General features: G+C 35.4%; 1 protein-coding gene across 3 annotated transcripts in view; it reads left to right on the top strand.

Moving 5' to 3' along the window:
- Positions 1-20370, top strand: part of PDGFD (platelet derived growth factor D) — a 294021-nt gene that overhangs the window by 254159 nt on the left and 19492 nt on the right. The gene's annotated exons all lie outside the window — the stretch shown is intronic.

Raw genomic sequence — 20370 nt, 5'->3', positions numbered from 1 at the left:
GTAAGAAGATTAGAAAAGTAAGAGGAAGATAGGTTATGAAGGGTATTGAAGATCAAGTAGAAGATGTTAGGGAACTACTGGAGTTTATGAAGTAAAGTGATAACATGATCAGACTTGTGCTTTAAGAACATCACTTTGGCAAATAAATGGAGGATGGACTGAAGTAAATAGACTAGAGATAGACAGACTCAAGGGTTGCAATAGGCTATTGGAATAGTCTAGGCATGAGATGATGAGGATGTGAACAGTGGTAGCAATATCGGAGGAGAGAATAAAGACACATTTGAGAAATGTTGCAAAAGTGAAATTTACAGATTTTGGTTTATAAGATTGGATATAGAAGGTGGGGGAATAAGGAGAATCTGTGGATGACATCTAAGTTGCAAGCCTGAGGGACTAGTAGGATGGTATTACCCTCAATGATAATAATAAAGTAGGTGGAGAGAAGAGTTATAGCTTTATACAATTAAGATATTTATTATCTTTTTCCTATACTACTCCTCTCCATCTACCTTTCATATAATTTAATGCAATTAAGATTTCTAATGGACATCCAGGTCAGGATGTCTGAAGAGAAGTTGGAGATGCAATATGGGAGTTCAGCAGAGAGTTTAGAGCAGGATAGGTAAATTTAATAATCATTAGCATAGAGATAGTAATTAAATCCATGGGAGCTAATGAGATTACTAAGTGAAATAGTATTTGGGAGGAAAGAGAGCCTAGGACAGAACCTTGTGGGATACCCATGATTAAAGAGTGTGGTCTGGATGAAAATTTAGGAAAGGAGACTGAGAAGAAACACTCAGGTAGAAGGGGAACCAGGAGAGAATGGCATACTGAAAATATAGAAAAAAGAAACCTCTCAAGGAGAAAAGGGTGTTCAATAACATTAAAGGTTGATATATAGAGAGAAGTTGAAGATAATAAGGACTGAGAAAAGTCCACTGAATTTGGTAATCAAGAGATCACTGGCAATTTTGGAGAGAGCAATTTTCAGGGGAATTATAGTCAGATCTCAGATTGTGAGGAGTTAAAAAGAGAGTGAGAGGAGAGAAAATGGAGGCATATATTGTAGTAAACCTTTTTGAGTTTAGCCTAAAGGGCTAAATATTGGGCAATGTTTGGCAGGAATGGAAGGATCAGGTGAGAGTGTTTTGAAGATGAAGGAAACATGGGGCATGCTTTTTAGGCATTGGGGAAGAAGTTAAAGTGTGTAGATAGTGTGACAGAGTGAGGAGTCAGGACATGAATTCAAATTCTGCCTCAGACACTACCTATGTGACTCTGGATAAGTCACTTAACCCTGTTTGCCTCAGTTTCCTCACCTATATAATGAGTTGGAGAAGCAAAATCCAGTGTATCTTTGTCAAGAAAATCCCAAATAGTGTTGTGAAGAGCCAGGCATGACTGAAAATGATCAAACAATAATAAGATGTTAATCTCTTCTTTATTTCTTTTTTATGAGTTATGATATGCAAAAAATAAGAATTATATATGATACTTTTAGACATTTTTGAGGTGTTATTAATCCCCTTCATATCATAAAAAAAAAATGTTATCCTCATGATTCATCGAGCATGAATTCTGGAGACAGGTATTGACAAATAAATAACTAACTAGTGGTTCAGCTTTGGTACTTATCCAAATGGAGAATTCCACATAAAATTCTCCTCTAAAATTGCATGTTCAGTTACTAAGCTGATCTTGCCAGAGAAGTCAGGATGACATCCTATTTGTTTGTGATCATATAAACACAAATCCCTCTTTCAGATGGCTTTCATTCTCTCTCTTAATCTCTTGTTTAGAATTGCCTGAAGGCATATTTTCACCATTTGGTTTAATCCTGGTAAACCCCTACAATTTCCAAACTTATATAAATACCGCTTTATTTTAATTGTGTTGATCATTCCAGGGGACTCAGAGACACCTGTGGACTCAAAACTGGCAAGAGAAGCCTTGCCTAAAGAGTAAGAGTACATATGTACAACAAATAGTGTCACATTTATATTCAATGAGGATAAAAAAGAAAGCAGAGATGGGACTAATAACAGTTTTTAAAAGGACATTTATGGAACAATACAGTTATCAAGTACATTACATTGCTACATTATTTTATTCCATTTTATTATTGCTACAAATCCATGAAGTAGGTAGCACAAATATTATCCACATTTCTAACTGGAGAAACTGAGGCTCAGAGAGACTGTGCTTTACTGAAGATTTCACAATTGATAAGTAATGGAGACCTTAATGAAATTTTATTAATGATGATCATGATAATATTTATCCTTCATTCTCAAAGAAGACCATAACATCAGGGATGTGATGCCATGACAAGCACATAAATTGAATTTGAGTAAGGAGGTGCTGTGCTAAGTCACCAGCTTCACTTTCTCCTCATGACTGAACATGACCCCCAGATGCAAGGCAGTCAGGGTTAAGTGACTTGCCCAAGGTTACACAGCAAGTTAGTGCCAAATGTCTGGTCAAATTTGAACTCAAGTCCTCCTGACTCCAAGGCTAGTGTTTTATCCACCACACCACCTAGCTGCCAACCCAAAAAAGGAGAGACAGGGAGTGGAGGTGAGGAGAGGTGAGGATGAACTGAAGTAAACCATTTGTAACATAACAGATTTTAGAATCTACCATGTGCAATCTATGGCCAAATCTTTTTTTGTTTCTACCTTCAAAACAGCTTTTATTTCCATCTTCTCTGCTCTTGTAGAACCACAATCATTGTTCAAGTTCTCATTCCCTTTCAACTAGACAACTGTAAAAGTTGTCTAACTGTGTTGGTGTCTTGTTTTGGCTGACCCAAAGCCTAAAGCGCTCTCGCTCTCTCTCTCTCTCTCTCTCTCTCTCTCTCTCTCTCTCTCTGTCTCTCTCTCTCTCTCTTTGTCTGTCTCTCTCTCTCTCTCTCTCTCTCTCTCTCTCTCTCTCTCTCTCTCTCTCTCTCCTCAAATCTTCCTGCTGACCTCCTTGGCTTTCTTTAAAATTCTGGTCTTTTACTGGAATCTTCTCCAACCTCTTTTAATTCTATTGCCTTTCTTCTGCTAATAACTATTTCCTCTTTATCCAATTCAAGCTATACAAAGTAGCTTACTTTGTATGTAGTTGTCTACATGAAGTTTCTCCCATTAGATTATAAATTTCTTGACGGCAAGGACTTTCCTCTGCCCCTTTTTGTATCACCAGTGCTTAACACAGTGTCCTGTCACAATTAGATTTTTGGTAAATGTTTACTGATGGATTGTCTTTCTGCCTCAGCTATCCCACTCAGCTGCCAAAGTGATTTTTCTAATGCATAAATCTGTTGCTTCTTCCATAATAAAGCTGCAATGGCTCCCTCTTATCTTCAAGATTATATATAAATTCTCCTGTTTTTCATTAAAGTCATTTCATAACTTGGTCCCTTCCAAACCTTCTTATCTTCTTACACTTTGATCCCATTTATGAATTCTATGATCCACCTAAACTGGTCTTCATTTTGTTCCTTTCACATTACATTTCATCTCCCATCTCTTTGCCTTTACCCTGGCCGTTTCTCCTATATTCATTTTACTCTGCCTCCTGACAACTTCTTAGTTTCCTTTGCTTATTTTATAATACAACTTCTATCTTTTCCAGGAGGCCTTTACCATCCCCGTACCTTTCTCCTTTCAAATTATATTTCATATAATCTTTATGTGTTTTGTATACACCTAGTCATTTACATGATCTCTCCTCTATTAGAATGTAAGCTCCTTTCAGGATAGGGACTGACTGTTTTTTTTTTTGCCTTTCTTTGTATCACTGGTGCTAAATCCAGTAAGCACTTAATAAATGCTTATTGATCGATTGACTTCAAGACTCTGTGCTAAGTTCTGAGGATTCAAAAACAAAATGTAAAATGTTCCCTACCCTCAGAGAATTTATGTTTTACTAAAGGCAACCAGATGTAAATAAAGAAATAAATATAAGGCACTGAGGTAGAAGGGAGCACTGGCAATTGTCGTGATCAGGAAAACTTAGCCTGGAACGTGATAGATGACCTGAGCTTTGCAAAAACTTCCAAGAGGTAAAAGGGAAAAGAGGCATAAGGAACAATGTGAAAGCATGAAACCAAGAGTTGAAATATTTATTTCAGAGGTTGCTTTGTAAGCCAGTTTGCTAGAATGGCGAGTATTAAGCCACAACAGTAGGAAATTATTAGGAAAGGTAGACTGGAGCCAGATTATGTATGGCATAAATACCTCTTCAAAGAGTCTGTATTTTAAGGGCAGTTAGGTGACTCAGCGGATAGAACACCAGTCCTGGAGTCAGGAGGACCTGAGTTCAAATCCAGCCTCAGACACTTAATAATTACCTAGCTGTGTGATCTTGGGAAAATCACTTAACCCCATTGCCTTGCAAAAACAATCGATCAAAGAGTTTTTATTTTATTAAAAAAATGGGGAAACTGAAAATCATTGTTGTTATTTCTAATATTGTTAATAATAATATTAGGTAGCATTAATACAAGTGCTTTACAATTTTGTAAAGTGCTTAATGTTTCTTCATTTCTTCTTTATTTTCATTTGATTTATGAGCTAGGTACTGTTATCCCATTTAAACAAAATGGGTAAAGTGAGGCTGAGAGGTTAATCATAGACATAATATGTATCTGGGGCAGACTTCAAACTCATGCCTTCCTGACATTTAATCCTGACAAATATTCTCTTCAATTCAGACTGATGGCTTTGCACAGCTCTGCCTCATTTAGATCCAGTCACTCTTGGGAGGTTATTAGTCCTCTTAGAGAAGGAAGGACAAACAACAACTCTCTTCTGACACATGCTTTGAAAGGGAAATAAATTGATACAATAATTATCTATGTAATGGCTTTTTGATTGTTTCGTTTTGTATGCCCAGCATCTAATAAGGTAACATGTATCTTGTAGATAATTAATAAACCTTTATTGAATAAGTTGAATAAAATAAAGGTATGAATATTATAATTTCCATGCCTGAAATAAAGTATAGTTAGAAAGCAACTAGTAATCCAGGCAGGATAGAATGTAAGGGTAATAATACATCAATTAATCAGCATTTATGAAGCACTAAAGACAGGAAGACAAAATTGGAATAGCCCCTGCCCCTAAATAGCTTTCTTTCATTTTGTTGGGAAAAACTACATGTACACATACAAATATACACAAAAGATATAGAAAGTAAACACAGAGTAACAAAAAGTAAGTTAAGTGGGCAGGACTAGTAGCTGAGGGTATGAGAATAGACCTAATATAAGAATTGGAAGCTGAGCTGACCTTGAAGAAAGGTAAAGATGCTAAGAAATGGTGATGAGGAAGAAGTGCATTGCAGGCAGGAGGATAGCTTGTATAAAGTGGGAGTTGCAAATGGTGGGAGATGGAATGTCTTGTGATTAGGAACAGCTTCGGGGGCAAATTCAGCTAGAATTTAGCTAATACATGAAAAGGAACTTGTATTTGATCCCAGGACATAAAACAAACCTGTAAAAGTAGACTGAAACCAGATTATAGGTCTTAAATGCCAAGCTAAAGAATTTGTATTTTTCTATAGCTTTTTTATTTGTATTTTTTCCTATAACCCTTGAAATTTATTGAGCAAGGGAATAACACAATGAGGCCTGTGAATTGTTTTAACAGCTGTGTGAAGAATAGACTGGAAAGGAAGAGACTGAAGGAAAAGAGAATTTTTAAAATAAATTATTTTGTTCAGTTCTCCTTTCATTTCCCTTGTCTCTGTACTTTCTTTCCATTCTTACTTTTTTCTCAATTGAGAAATTTATTTAAACAGATCAAATAAAAATCAGTTTTTAGGCCTGCATTGTCTTTTATTTATTTTAAAGTATGGCATTAACTTCCTAACTAGATCTCTCCATTTATAGTTTCAACCCCTCTAATCCATACTATACATTACTGCCAGAATAATCTTAAATAAATAAAAATTTCTGATCACATTTTTACCCAACTAAAAAATATTCAATGCCCCTCCATTACCTCCTAAATTACAACCAAACTACTTAACTACTACCCCAATTCAGTATCAGCAGAATCCCCTCAAATTTTTATCCCTACCTAATTTTCTAGCTTTAACTTCTACTCATCTGCTACCTGCTGACTGAAACTAGACCATTTTTCAGTCAAACTAGACCATTCCCTGTTCTTCATGTACCTTTCTACCTCAGTACTTTTGCTGGTTCTGCTGTCCTTAATTAGAATATCATCTGTCTCATCTTGGTCTTTTGATTTCCCAACCATATTTGAAAGCCTCACTGGAAAATATTTCCTCTCCCATGAAGATGCCCCTCCAACCCAAACATATGTAATCTCTTTTTCTCCTCTAGACCCTTTTAACAACTTTCTAATGCTACTCATTACATTCTGTCAGTGTCCCTGCCCTTCCCCTAGAAAATTCAGGGACAATCCTTAGCAAGTCACAAATTGTCATATATAAAAGTAATGTAGACACATATTCAGTGAACAAAATTATTAATAATAATAGAAGATATTTTTATTGAACTTTATTTTCAAATATATAACATACATAATCTCATTTAATTCAAAAAATATCCTTTCAGATAAATCCTACAGGTATTTTTATCCTCATTTTGTAGAAAAGAAACTGATGTTAGGTGATTTGCCCATGGTCATACAGCTGGGAAGTTTCTGAGGCAGCTTTCCAAACACATTTCCTCTTGACCATGAAGCCAGTTAGTGTTTTTTTTTTCACTCTACTGCACTATCTTTCTTTATATCTTGTGTGTGTGTGTGTGTGTGTGTGTGTGTGTGTGTGTGTTTTAAAGTATCAGAAAATATTGCAGAACATTAAATTTCTATATGAAATTATTTACTCAAAACCTTTCTGGCATTTTTTAAAAATCTGCCCCTGGACACTGTTTATGTAATTTAGTGTGATTTGTGATTGTCCAGATTTCAACTTACCCCCTGAGCCAGGAAAGTGTTCAAAAATCAATGTTATTTATCCTGTAATGACTGTTTATACATGAAATTTTTAAAGAAAACATTGGAGGGGAGGAAATATCTTTGGGGTTTTTTCCCACTAATTCCCAAACTTTCCTAATATTTCATGGAGACTTCCACAGAAAGACCGTTATACTTATTAGGTATTGTAGCTCCACTCTCATAATTAGATTTCTTATTATTATTTAGGATTTATAATTCTAATATATATAAATAAGAAGACAGTTCTAAGCTGGAGAAAATAGGCAGCCCTTTAAGTTCTCTAATTAATTAATGTGTATGTTTTAGCAGTCATTCTGGTTAAAATAAATGAAAGCATATCTTTCTTTTCCCATATTCATTCTTTTTTTAGTCCTCAAGGTACCATTAATTTACTCAATGAAGTCTCATCTCGGTGACTCACAATGAATATGACTTCCTTAACCAGGTACTCAGTCAGTCAATAACCATAAGTTAAATGTCTGGAATGTGCCAGATATTGTGCTGAGCCCTGGGGATAGAAATATAAACAAAAGAAAAGAAAAGAAAACAAAAGAAAACAAAAGAAAAGAAAAGAAAAGAAAGAAAAGAAAAGAAAAGAAAAGAAAAGAAAAAGAAAAGAAAAGAAAAGGAAAGAAAGGAAAGGAAAGGAAAGGAAAGAAAAGAAAAGAAAAGAAAAGAAAAGAAAAGAAAGAAAGAAGGAAAGGAAAGGAAAGGAAAGAAAGAAAGGAAAGGAAAAGGAAAGGAAGAAGGAAAGGAAAGGAAAGAAAAGGAAAAGAAAAGAAAAGAAAAGAAAAGAGAAGAAAAGAAAGAGAAAGAAAGAAAAGAAAAGAAAAGAAAAGAAAAGAAAAGAAAAAAAAAAGAAAAAGAAAAAGAAAAGAAAAGAAGAAATCATGTAGGTAGTTTGTCTTCATGAGAGGATCTAGGTCACTAAGTGACTATGTAGTATGGTGGTGCACTATGTCTCATTAAATCAGTCTAAACACATAATCATTGCCTTCTGACATCTATTAGAATCTTCTCCATTTCTTAAAAAGCTTTTAAGAGAATGGGAACCCATCATTTCTAGTTTTAATGAAGTCTACTTGGTTCCTTGTATGGAGAGATATGTCATAAATGTTTATTGACTATTTATTGAATTTCTCCCTTGCTCTGCCTTTTGTAAACCAAGAAGTTACCATCCTCTGTTGAAGTAAAAAAAAAAAAAATCACCCTCCCCTTTAAAAATTGTTTAATTGTACAAGACCATCATAAAATTAAGTTTATTCCAATATTTTAAAATTTTTTCCTCATTATACATTAAAAAAGTCATCACAATAATGTGCATTAAACACTTTGAAAACCTTTAAATGCTCTTCTTTGTGATGATTAGCTCTTAATATCATTATTGTTTTCATCTGAATTTCCAAATCAAAAATATTATACTCATACACATTTTCAGCTAATATATATACTCATTTAAGCCTATGGGAAATCTGATCTCATTTGTGAGATTGTCATTTCCATAAAGATAAATAAATTATATATACATGCTAAATTTGAATCTGGAGAAAAGTCTGGTAGATTTTAGTCACCTAATGAAAAAAATCCTGTTCTTCATATCTTCCTTTCTTCTTTGATAGTATAGAAAAACTAGTGATTGCAGAACACTAAAAATATGAGGAAGGGGTATGTATGTTTTTGTGTATCTACATATACATATATATGTTTACATGAACATTTATATGTGCATATTATACAATCTAATTATGTGTTTATAGTTGTGAACATAAAATAATGCACATAGGTAAAAATCAATATATACTTTTCTAATAGTTATCTCAGATCACTTTTTAATGGACAAAATAAAGGTTTGTGGGCCAGAGCTCAAGAAGAAAAAATTCTGAAATCAAATGATGTTTTTATCAACAATTCCCCCTTCCAGCTGCTGAAATCCAAGCAATTTTACAAGGGATATCCTTAATTGGCACAAGCACTCTGTATTGCTGTGCTACCTAAGCTAACCTTTTTCTTTTTTGGCTTCATTTTTATCAAGAAGCAACCACATTCACTTACCTAGCAGATAATTGCAACAAAAAGGCTGCTACTGAGCTCAGCATTTATAAAGAAGTTGGTTAGGTTGTCTTACAAAGTCTCTGAAGGTTGGAGCTGGCTTTTAGAAATGATTACTAAATATCTTTAAGGCCACAAAGAAGTTTAATTGGGCACTCATGCACAAGCCAGTAGCAAAAACAAAGGAAAGAAAAAGTAGACAGGCTGAAGATTGATGAGAGGACAGCTCCAGTAAAGGTGGTCTGATAAGGCATAATTTTGAGAATGGCTTGGCAAAACTATTTGCTTAAATTACAGAATTAACACTGAAGCTGGCAAAGGATAGGTATGACAATAAATGCTTTTCCATTTTCAACCTGAGGTGGCAATTTGTTAAAAGTCTTTCACAATGAATTGATGATTCATCATTCAAAAAAAAAAACACACACACACATTAATCCATTAGCAAAAGCCTTTAAAATGTGCACTAAAAGCTAGATAGCCACCACATTTATTTCCTGCTAGTCCGGTGAAATGTAAATGCCTGAGTTTTTTGTTTGCTTTTTATTCTTTTGTTTTTCCCATCCCCACAGAAAGGAACTCCAGAGTCGGTGTTTTGGAAATGACACTGAAAAGGACAAAATCACCTGCTATCACATATGGACTCTGAAGGTCACAAAGGCATAGTAAAACCTATTTCAAGATATCAATTGTAGAATCCACAGAGCTTCCTATTTAATCTCCCACTGCAATTCACCTCCTAATATCTGCCAAAGTGATTTTCCTAAAAGACAAAGCTGATCATGTCACAGTCCCTCCCACCGTTGAAAAACTCTACAGGTTCTCAATTGCCTCTAGGATCAAAAATTAACTCCTCTGTGTGACATTTCAGACTCTCCACAATATGGCCCCTTCCCCTTCCTACCTTTCCAGGTCTTTCATACTTTGCTCACTTCATTTTGCATTCTAAACATACTAACCTACTTATCTTCCCACATCTCTGTGTCTTCTCAGTAAATATTTCCCATGTATGGAATGTACCCTCTTATCTTGCCCTCTTCAAATCCTTGGTCACTTTTAAGACTCCAACTCAAGTTCCATTTTCATCATAAAATCTTCTTTGACCTCCCCAGTTGTGGTGCCCTCTCTCCTTAAATTACTTCTGTATGTATTCTCTATATTCTCATTTGGGAACATGGTTTCTCCCCTATTAGAATGGAATTTCCTTAAGGGCAAGATGTATTTCATTTCTGTCTTTGCATTCACAGCAATTAGCACAGAGGGCACCTAGATGAAAATGGATAGGGCCCTGTGCCTTTCCCTCAGGAAGACCTGAGGTTCAAACCTGGCCTCAGATACTTCTAACTGTGTGATCTTGTAAGTAATCAAGTCACTTAACCTTGTTTGCCTCAGTGTCCTCATCTGTCAAATGAACTAGAGAACGATATGGAAAGCCACTTCAATAGCTTTGCCAAAAAAAAAAAACCCAAATGGGGTCATGAAAAGCCTATCACAAGTGAAATAATTGAACAACAAATCATTTTAAATGTGTTAGTTGAGTTGAGTGAGAGAATAGGTCTAGTGAAAGGAATACATTGTTTGGAGCCAGAAGATCAGGGTTCAAATCCAGGGTCAGCATGTCTAATGCTGCAGTAATTTTTTTAACCTCTCTGGACTTCAATTTTCTCATCTTTAAAATAAAAACACTGAACTAGATCCTTCCAAGCTCTGTCTATATAATGTTATTATTAAACTTTCCTAAGTCAGATTTTTTTATGAGAACCATTTAAGAATATGGAAATTTTTTATTTATACATAATGAAAGAAATGCATATGGCAAAGTGTCCTGTGAACAAAAGTAAGTGAACTAGAATGGATCATATGAAAAGGAGATAGAGTGCCGTTCTTTGATTTGTGTTATCTATATATTATATTGTATTATATTATATTATATGTATACAATATATAATTTTCTTTATATATGATAATATATAATGTAAAATAATTTGCAGGAACTTTGAGGTTTAGATAGAAAATGAATTAGAGGTTCCTATTTTAAATAAAATTTGGGAATTAGTGCCTTCCCCATCACTTTGTGTTCAAACAAATTTGGATCACTTGTTAATAGTCATAGGTGTGGGTATTTAGAGTTGGAAGAGACTTCTAAGTGATTCTGTCAATCTACTGTCATTTATTGAGCATCTCCTATGTGCCAGGATTAGTGCCACAAAGGAAGACAAAAAATCCCTAATCTCAAATTGTTCACAATTTCAGGGGAGAAACAACATGAAAACAACTAAGTACAAGCAAGATATAAACAGGATCAATTAGGGATTATCTCAGAGAGGAAAGGACAAATATAAAAGCCTGGGAAAGGTTTCTTGCAGAAGGGTAGGACTTTAGCTGATACTTGAAGGAGATCAGGAAAGCCCAAAAGGGAGGAGGAATAGGGGGAAACTAGGGGAAATACTTAAAGCCAGAAGATGAAGTATTGGGTATAGGTAACAGGAAGGGTCATCTAACCATAGAGACCATAAAGTATAGGAAGATAGGACGGGGCAAATTACGAAGGGCTTTAAAAATCAAACAGAAGATTTTATAATTAAGTCCAAAAGTAATAAAAAACCCACTGAAATTTATTGTCTAGGTGATGTAGTCAAACCTGCATTATAGGAAGATCACTGATACTTGGATGAAAGATGTATTTGAATACAGAGTGACCAACTCGCAGGCTATTGCATCTGCCTAGGCATATAGTAATGCAGGTCTGAACTAGAGTGGGGATTATATGAAAAGGAAATAGAAATGATAGGACTTGACCCTGATCGAAAGACTGATGTAGTGAAAGTGAGACATCCAGGATGACATCTAATTTACAAGCCTAACTGACCAGGAGAAAGTTAGTGTCTTCAACAGTAAGACAAAAATTTGGAAGAGAAAAACTTCCTAGAGAGGGTGAGGAGAATGAGTTCAGACTTAGACATATTGAGTTGAAAATGTCTGTTATGACATCCAATTCAAGATGTCTAATAGTCCATTAGAGATATGAAATTGGAGATCAGGAGACAGGCAGTTGTTGTTCAGTCAGTTTTAGTCATGTACAACTCTGTAACTCCATTTGGGGTTTTTCTTGTCAGAGATATTGGAATAGTTTGCCATTTCCTTTTCCAGTTCATCTTATAGATGAGGAAACTGAGGCAAGCAGGGCAAATGACTTGCCCGGGATCACACATCTAATGGCAGATTTGAACTCAGAGAGATGAGTCTCCCTGACTGCAGCTATACTTTCACTCTATCCATTATACTACCTAGCTGCTCCCAAAGAAATTAGGATGGAACAAGAAGATAGGAGAGCCACCTGCATAGAGATAATAATTGAAAACATGAGAGCTGATAATATCACTGTGTTAAATAATGCAACTTCCACATTTTATAGATGAGGAAAACTAAGTCAAAAGGAAGTTCTGTGACTTGCTAAATTAAGGTTAGGGTTGTTTGACTCCGCTCAGTGTTCATTCTAGATATTCTCATGTCTACATATTACTTTCCACATTGAATTGTGAATTCTTCAAAGACTGTTTTTGTCTTTCTTTATTTCCATGAGAAGGTGCTTAATAAATAAATGCTTACTGACCTAATTTGACTGAAACATTTTAGAGGGAATATTAATTCTTTATGTATTGAATTAGATGGAACGATACACTGTCCTAAATTTGTGATAGGTTGTTTATGCAGTCACTAAAAACAAACAACCCTCGATCCTCACCAGACAAGAGGATCTCGGTGTTATCACTCATTTTCCTCTCTTTTCTGCCTGTCTCAGCAAGAGGCATCACAGTTATTTGCTCAAGTTGGTCCCTCTATCTGTTATACTACATCTTTCTATCTCTAACAGGACTTTGGGCCAGAAGTCATGCACTCTTCCTTTTGCCTTTCTAGGTTCTTCCTGTGCACTGGGACTTGCTCATCTCCTTGAAACCATGCCATGTCTCTTTCTCCCTTTAGGAAATGAGAAAAAGAAGAAAAAACTTCTTTTGACCTTTTTTATCCAGCTACTGTCCAATCTTTCTCATTCCCTTCATCATTTTTATTTGATACCTCCATTTCCTTACTACTTTCTCTGCTCAACCTCTTTGAATCTTGCTTCTTATCCCATTAATATAGTCCAACTATTGTCTCAAAGCTCATCATGAATGTCCTTATCCCAGAGAAAACTTTGAATCAATTTTTATTCTCCTTGACATCACATCACCTTCTCCTCCTCAATATCCTTCTCTTAACTTTATGGGACAGCATACTTTTCTGACTTTTCTCCCACCTCTAATTGGTTTTCCTCCGTCTCCTTCATCCTTTTTTCTTGTATTTTTCCTGTATTTGATTCCTTTCTGCGTGCATGCTTCTATATTCTGCCCTCTTTACTTCTCTTTGCATGTCCATGGGATAGCAGAATTCAGAACTGGAAAGGACATCAAACAACAGCTAGTCCAATTCCACTTTTCATTTTTTGAAACAAGAAAACTAAGCCTTAAGAGTTGATATGGCTCATCTAAAATTCACATTAAAAATCATTTTTATCTCTCTCACATACAAAAGTACAGCTTTTTTTTACATAAATACTCTGGCAAAGGAACCATTTTAGAATGCTTAGAACATTTAGTAATGTTCTTTCATTTTTGTATTCTTTCATTTTCTGCTAATAATTATTCTTCCAAAGACTTCCATGAGAGTCATTTGGTATCCCATGGGTTTTGGGGGGCTTAGCACCAAAGGATAAGCTCAAATTAGGACTTTTGCTTGTCAGTCAATTTTGAACCATAACAGCTCACTTGAAATAAAATATATTAAAATGATATGATTTACATTACAATATGCCCCAGGTCATATGCCCTGTAAAATGTTCTATGTTCTTTCTTGGAAATTTTATTTACTCCCATGGTTTAAATGGTTACCTCTACATGAATGATTTCTAAATCTTAATATATTAAGCCTCAGTCTCTTTTCTGGGTTCCCAATGGGCATCTCCATTGCATATCCCATTGCCACTTTAAACTCAATATCCTTAAAGCCAAGATCATTATATTTTCTTCTTATATCTGCTCTTCTTCTAAGTTTATTTCTGTCAGTATTACCATCCTCTCACTCATAAACTGAGATCATTTATGCAAAGCACTTCGCAACCTTAAAGTGTTCTATAAATACTAACTATTGTTGTTGTTGGGGAGCAAAGTGGTGTAGTAGATAGGAGTGTCAGACCTTGAATCAGATAGACTCATTTCTCCAAGTTCAAATTCACCCTCAGACACTTTACCAACTGTGAGATTCTGGGGCAACCTTGTTTGTCTCAATTTCCCAATTTCTAAAATGAGTTATAGAAGGAAATGGTAAATCATTCTAGAAAACCCCAGTTAGGGTCATGAAGAGCTTGACCCAATTGAAAAATATCTGAACCCCCAAAATTGTTGTCATGATTATCATCCAAATGATCATCAATTTGATTCATTCTGCTTCCATAATACCTGTCAAGTCCCACTAGGACTCTGTTAATACAAGTTTCCTATTACCATCTCTAGACTATTGCTTTCCAGAAGATTTTTCTTACTACTACCCTTACCTGGTCTCAATCCATCTTTCTCATAGCTGTCAAAATTATATAATGCACAGATCTGGTCACATCTCTCATTTACAGAAACTTCTCCAGTGGTTCACTAATGGATAGTCAGCAAACTCTTTAGCTTTTTCTAGACAGTCTTCACAAACATAGCATTCTACCTTTCTAGCCTTATTTTGTAATTTTGTCAAGTTTATTCTTTCTTGAACTAAGGAGGATTATTCCCTGAATTTCATAAAGACCCTTTAGTTACTATTTGACTCCTTTTTTCACACTATTCCTTTCCCATTGCCTCTGTTGAAATCCCACTCTTTCTTTAAAACCTAGTTCAAATGCTAATTCCTCCATAAATTTTTCCTGATCTTCCCAGTCGATAGAATTAATAATAATTATTACATAATAATAATAATTTACATTTGCTTCATATTAAATTTTTTTAAGTATTTTAAATAAATTATTTCATTTGGACCTTCCAACACCTCTGTGAGGTAGGTGCTATAGGGATTATTTCACATAGTCCCTTATACTCCTCTAATATACTGAACATATATTATTTCATGCTATAAACAATTGTTCTATTATAACCCACAAAATATTATGCACCCTAGGAAATCTGGCTAATTTCTGTTCTAAACTTTAAATCTTCTCCAAGGTCTAGCACAGTTATCTTGTACATAGTAGAGGGCCAATAATTTAGTTCATTACTAATGGAATAAAAGGGCAGGTAGGCGGTACAGTAGATAGAGCATTGAGTTCAAATCTGGTCTCAGATTTCTAGCTATGAGATCTTGAGCAAATCACTTAATCTGTGTTTGCTTTAGTTCTTCAATCTTTCTGTAAGTTGGGGACACACCGAAGAAGGAAATGGCAGACCACTCCAGTGTCTTTGCAAAAATAACAACAGCAACAACAACAAAAAAAGTAACTATAACAACAAAATCACGAATATTTTCCATGATTTCATAAAGAATTGAACATAACTGAAAAAACACAGCAAATAGAATGAATAAATGCTTGTTGAACTGGCTTGCCTCAGACACTTAACAACAGACCATTTGAACAGGAAGGTAGTGACAAGATATTTTCAGAACCTTCTTTAAAGGCTTTAAACCAAAGCTCCTTGAATTTATTAAGAATTATACAATTGGGGCAGCTAGGTGGTGCAGTGGATAAAACACCAGCCCTGGAGTCAGGAAGACCTGAGTTCATTCTGGCTTCAGACACTTAAAAATAATTGCTTAGCTGTGTGAGCTTGGGCAAGTCACCATTGCCCTGCAAGAACCAAAGAATTACAGAATCATAGATTTAGAACTGAAAGGAACATCTTAAGTCACCTAGTCCCTAATTCTTCATTTTAAAGGTGAAAAAAACTGAAGCAGAAAGAGCTTAAATGTAAGTTTAAAAGATTATCATTTACCTTCCTCAACCTCTCTTTGCCCTCTGCTTTTCTGTCTCCTTTTTTCATGTGTTGCCTTGCCTCATTAGATTGTAAGTTCCTTGAGGGAACTTTCTATCCCCAGCATTTTAAACCAGTGCCTGCAATATAACAAATTGACCTGAAGTGACCTGCCTAGGGGTCACATAACTAATAAGTATTAGAGGCCAGCTCCAAAACCACAACTCCATTCAATTCTTCATGCTGACTTTCTGCCAGGGACCAGAAGAAAATAACCTAAGCACAGGTTCCTTCCTAAGCCCAAGTCCTACTGTATCAGAAAAATATAAATAAACCCCAAACAAAGAGATGTTTCTCCCATGTAATTGTTCTTGTTACATTCCCAATCAAGTGTTCAGATGTCAGCGAATATCTCCAAGCCTGGACGTGCACAGCCACCAGATGTTTTGATTGTAGTTTGAAGCTGCAGATGAAAATAGAAATGACTCTGTCCATCATATCATGCAATCTGTTGTGGAAAATCTCTAAAAGAAAACCTGTGAACAGTGTATATACATTTTCAGCTTTCCTAACAGGGTGTCAATTCTTAACCAAAAACATCTGACTAGTGCTTACAAATCCCTCTGAAAAATCAGACTTCAGAATCAAAATGACAGCCAACTAGAGACTGTGGAGCTGCATACACCTTAGCAAAATGGGAGAAATTAGCTGAAAATAACAAACCTCTTTAATTAGATAGGAGTATCTCTGCTAATCTATAATGCCAAACTCTATAGATTAAGGCATGAATGAATACAAGCATTCTATCTGAGTTTGCACAGCACAGTCTCTTCTTCCCAGGAGGCTTGTCACCATGTTACTCACAGCGCAATGCCCCCTCCCAGATGAAGGAACTGTAAGGACCTAATTGCTGTACTTCTTCTAGCTCAACTCCCTGCTCTGGTGCACTGCTTAATCAGTCTCCTTTGACTAGAAATCCAATATCTCCAGCAAAAAGTCTGTAATAATGCTTTGAAGTTATTTGCATCCAGCCAGAAGAACCTTTTAGTTCTAGTTCTAAATTAAGTACCTCAGTGGTTTCAATCCCCTGATCTGTAAGTCGGCTGGATTTCATACCAATCACACTGTGTCTCCACTACTTTTTAGTCACATCAGTGAACTGAGGCATGAAACTGTCTGTATTGTAAATATATTTGTTGTGTTGGATGAAGAAGAGAACTGATTCCAGGACAGCTGTACAACCACCCATGGAAAGATGCATTTCTCAGTTTTCAGAGGGAGGACGTTTTTGGAAAAACACATTTGCCTGTTTTATAGAATTCTTTGAAATCATGTTAAATAGAGTGCAGCTTGTCATGTCCTTGGATATGCACTAAGGGTCAAAATGTAGACCTGAAGCAGAAGTACATACAGACCATTGGACTTGTCTGACTGACCCTGTCTAGGGGGAGGGAAGGAGGGAGGGAGATCTAAGTACTGTTCCTCCCCGCCCCCATCCAAGTTATGAAGAGGTTACCCTGCCCAGCTAATAGCATTTCTTCATTTCACAAAGTTAGCTAAATGTATTCCAATAATCATAGCCAATGGATTTGGTTCACTCTATCAGCCCTTACACAAGGCTCATAACCTGCGGCCAGCAGCAAAAGTGAGCATCAGTATTTATCTCAAGGTGACACTTGTAATGGATGATTGCAGCACTTCTTAATCCATTTATGTAATCCTTGCTGCTGGCTTGCAGTTATTTTCAGGGCTTTTGCTGCGATAAAATGGTTCCTTTCCCAAGACAGAGTTCATTCAATTTAAATCTGGATTGATTTCAACTAGACTACAGCATGTCTTTACTGAAGGGGGACAAAAACAGAAACAAAACAATAAGTGAAGTAAAATAATTATTTTGCACCTACTGAGCCCTGCAATATCCTGAACTTTGCATGTAATGGGGCAAGTCCCTGTCTTTGGTAATGATGCCACCTCATGACATATTACCAGATACCAAAAGTCACTTGCATACCCAAACAGAATAGACATATATATGTATATGCGTATAGCTGTATGTATATTGTGTGTATGTATTCATACATAGAAATATACATATGTGTGAATATATGTATATTATACACATATAACCTTTTGTTCAATATCACAGGTTTCTTTGACTCTTCTTTATATTTATAAAGGGAAGTGCTGTGGAAGTGTGCAAAATGTACAGCATCTGTAATTAGAGAACATGGGTTTATATCCCTGTTCTACTACTTGTGACCTATATGATTTCAGACAAATAATTTAATCCCTCTAGGCCTCCTTTTTTCTTATAAGTGAAATAAGGGGACTGGAGAAAATGACCTCCCCTAGTACTCCAAATCTATGAACCTATGAACTTAGAGTGGAGGAAGATAAAAGCTGATCTCCATAATTTTCTTTTTCTTTATTTTTGCTGCACCATCTTTTTTTTAAAAAAAAATGATAAAAGTTCTTTATAGGACAGTAAATTTAGAGAAGGCTGTTTTCTGTGCATGTTTTCAATAATACTAGTGACTTTAGCAGCATCACAAATAAATGGGCAACTGACCGTGAAACATTTATAGGATTTAGAGCTAGAGTTTTAAGTCAATTCAGTGAATATTTGCTGATCACTTGCTATGTACAAAACACTAGAAAAGTCCTGAGACTGGAAACTGAAGACTTGCCTAAGGTAGCAGAGGTAATATGTAGTAGAAATAGGATTTGAACCCATGTGTTTTGACTCCAAATTTAGTGCCCTCTCCATTACACCATTCTTGAGTATCCAGCATCTGACACCATGTCTGACAATAATAAATGTTTGTGAATTAAAAGAATATGGAAAAGTATATTTCTCAGAGATGGGTCTTGACTTTTATCCTGGGTTCTAGGAAATATTATATTTCTTCTTCCCTAAAGAGAAGACTATCTAAAACCTGGACTCCCTGAAATATTCCAATATTGGAGCTAGAGAGAGAAAAACCATGTTTCATGGATGCCCCAATTCATAGGCTTATCAAATTATGGACCCAGAACTGGAAGAAACTACAAAGGTTATCTAGTCTAACTCATTCCCACCTTGCCTTTGTATTTTGTATTTGCATAAACTAAGGCCAGGAAGATTCAGTGACTAGCCAAAACTCAGAATGAGAATGTCAGAGATGGCCAATTTTATGTTGGGTTTATTCCCTTCATCCCTAGACTTTTTTGTCAGATTTGCATTAATGAATGGTGACTATATCCAATGGAATTACTCATCTATTTTCTTGTAGAAATATTTAAAATAATATTCCTAGCCCCCAAAGGTGATGAATGGATAGATGGGATGGAAGAAAGAACAAAAGTATATGTGTCAGGACCTTGAAACTATGGGTTGAAAAATAATGAAATAGAAAATATTTTTATTTTACATAAATTTATGTTGATCCATTCACAGATTTGGAAAATTATTTCTTAGTATATATGAATCCTCCCCCAAACAGCTGAAGATATTAGTCAAAATTAATAAATTAATCCATTTGTATGTGTGTGTGTGTTGACTCTCACATTTAAAAATGGAGGAATTATTGATCAATTGCTTTCTGTAGAAACCAGTAAAGTGCAACCCTAACACTTTTCTAAAAGTTCTACTCCCAAAAGCTCCTTCCTCAGTGCCACACTTGAGACTCTGCATGTATATGTGCATACGTGTGTACACACACACACACACACACACACACACCCCTTGTTGTTGCCATCTCCCTACCTCTGTTCCCACTGGACACATACTACATCTCTTCAGATTCAGATTCATTTCCAAGATGTCAGGGTTATTCCTTCTAATCCAATACCATAATATGGGGGGGGGGGGCAAATAAAGGTCCCCTAGGCCTTTGGATTTCAAGACTTGCTTTTTTATTTGCATATCCAACATCTGTCACAATGCTTGGTATGTAGTAGGCATTTAATAAATGCCTTTCAGTTCTATTTCAAAAATATTCATTTGTAGCAAGGGGCTTTAATGACGATATTGACATGATAGAAACTTGTATTTCCAAATTAAAATGTACAAGCCAGTACATATGGATAGATGTAAAATATCTAAAAATATGTAAGATATATATATATATATATATATATATATATCATACACACATATTTACATACATGTTACCTTGATTAGTCAAGTAACCCATATGGAAATTCTTTCTACCTGTTCAAATCAACAGAACATCTATATAATATAACTTCTGGTGTTATGAGAAATTTTCTAGGAACTCTGAGAGGTTAAGTGACTTAGCCTCAATCATATAAAATGTTTCAGAGGTAGGACTTGAATCCAGATCTTCCTGACCTAAGATTCACTCTTTATCTAAAAGATATAATTTTAAATG

The sequence above is a fragment of the Macrotis lagotis genome, chromosome 1, assembly GCF_037893015.1.
Source record: "Macrotis lagotis isolate mMagLag1 chromosome 1, bilby.v1.9.chrom.fasta, whole genome shotgun sequence".
NCBI lineage: Eukaryota > Metazoa > Chordata > Mammalia > Peramelemorphia > Peramelidae > Macrotis > Macrotis lagotis.
This window is presented reverse-complemented; position numbering and strand designations above follow the sequence as displayed.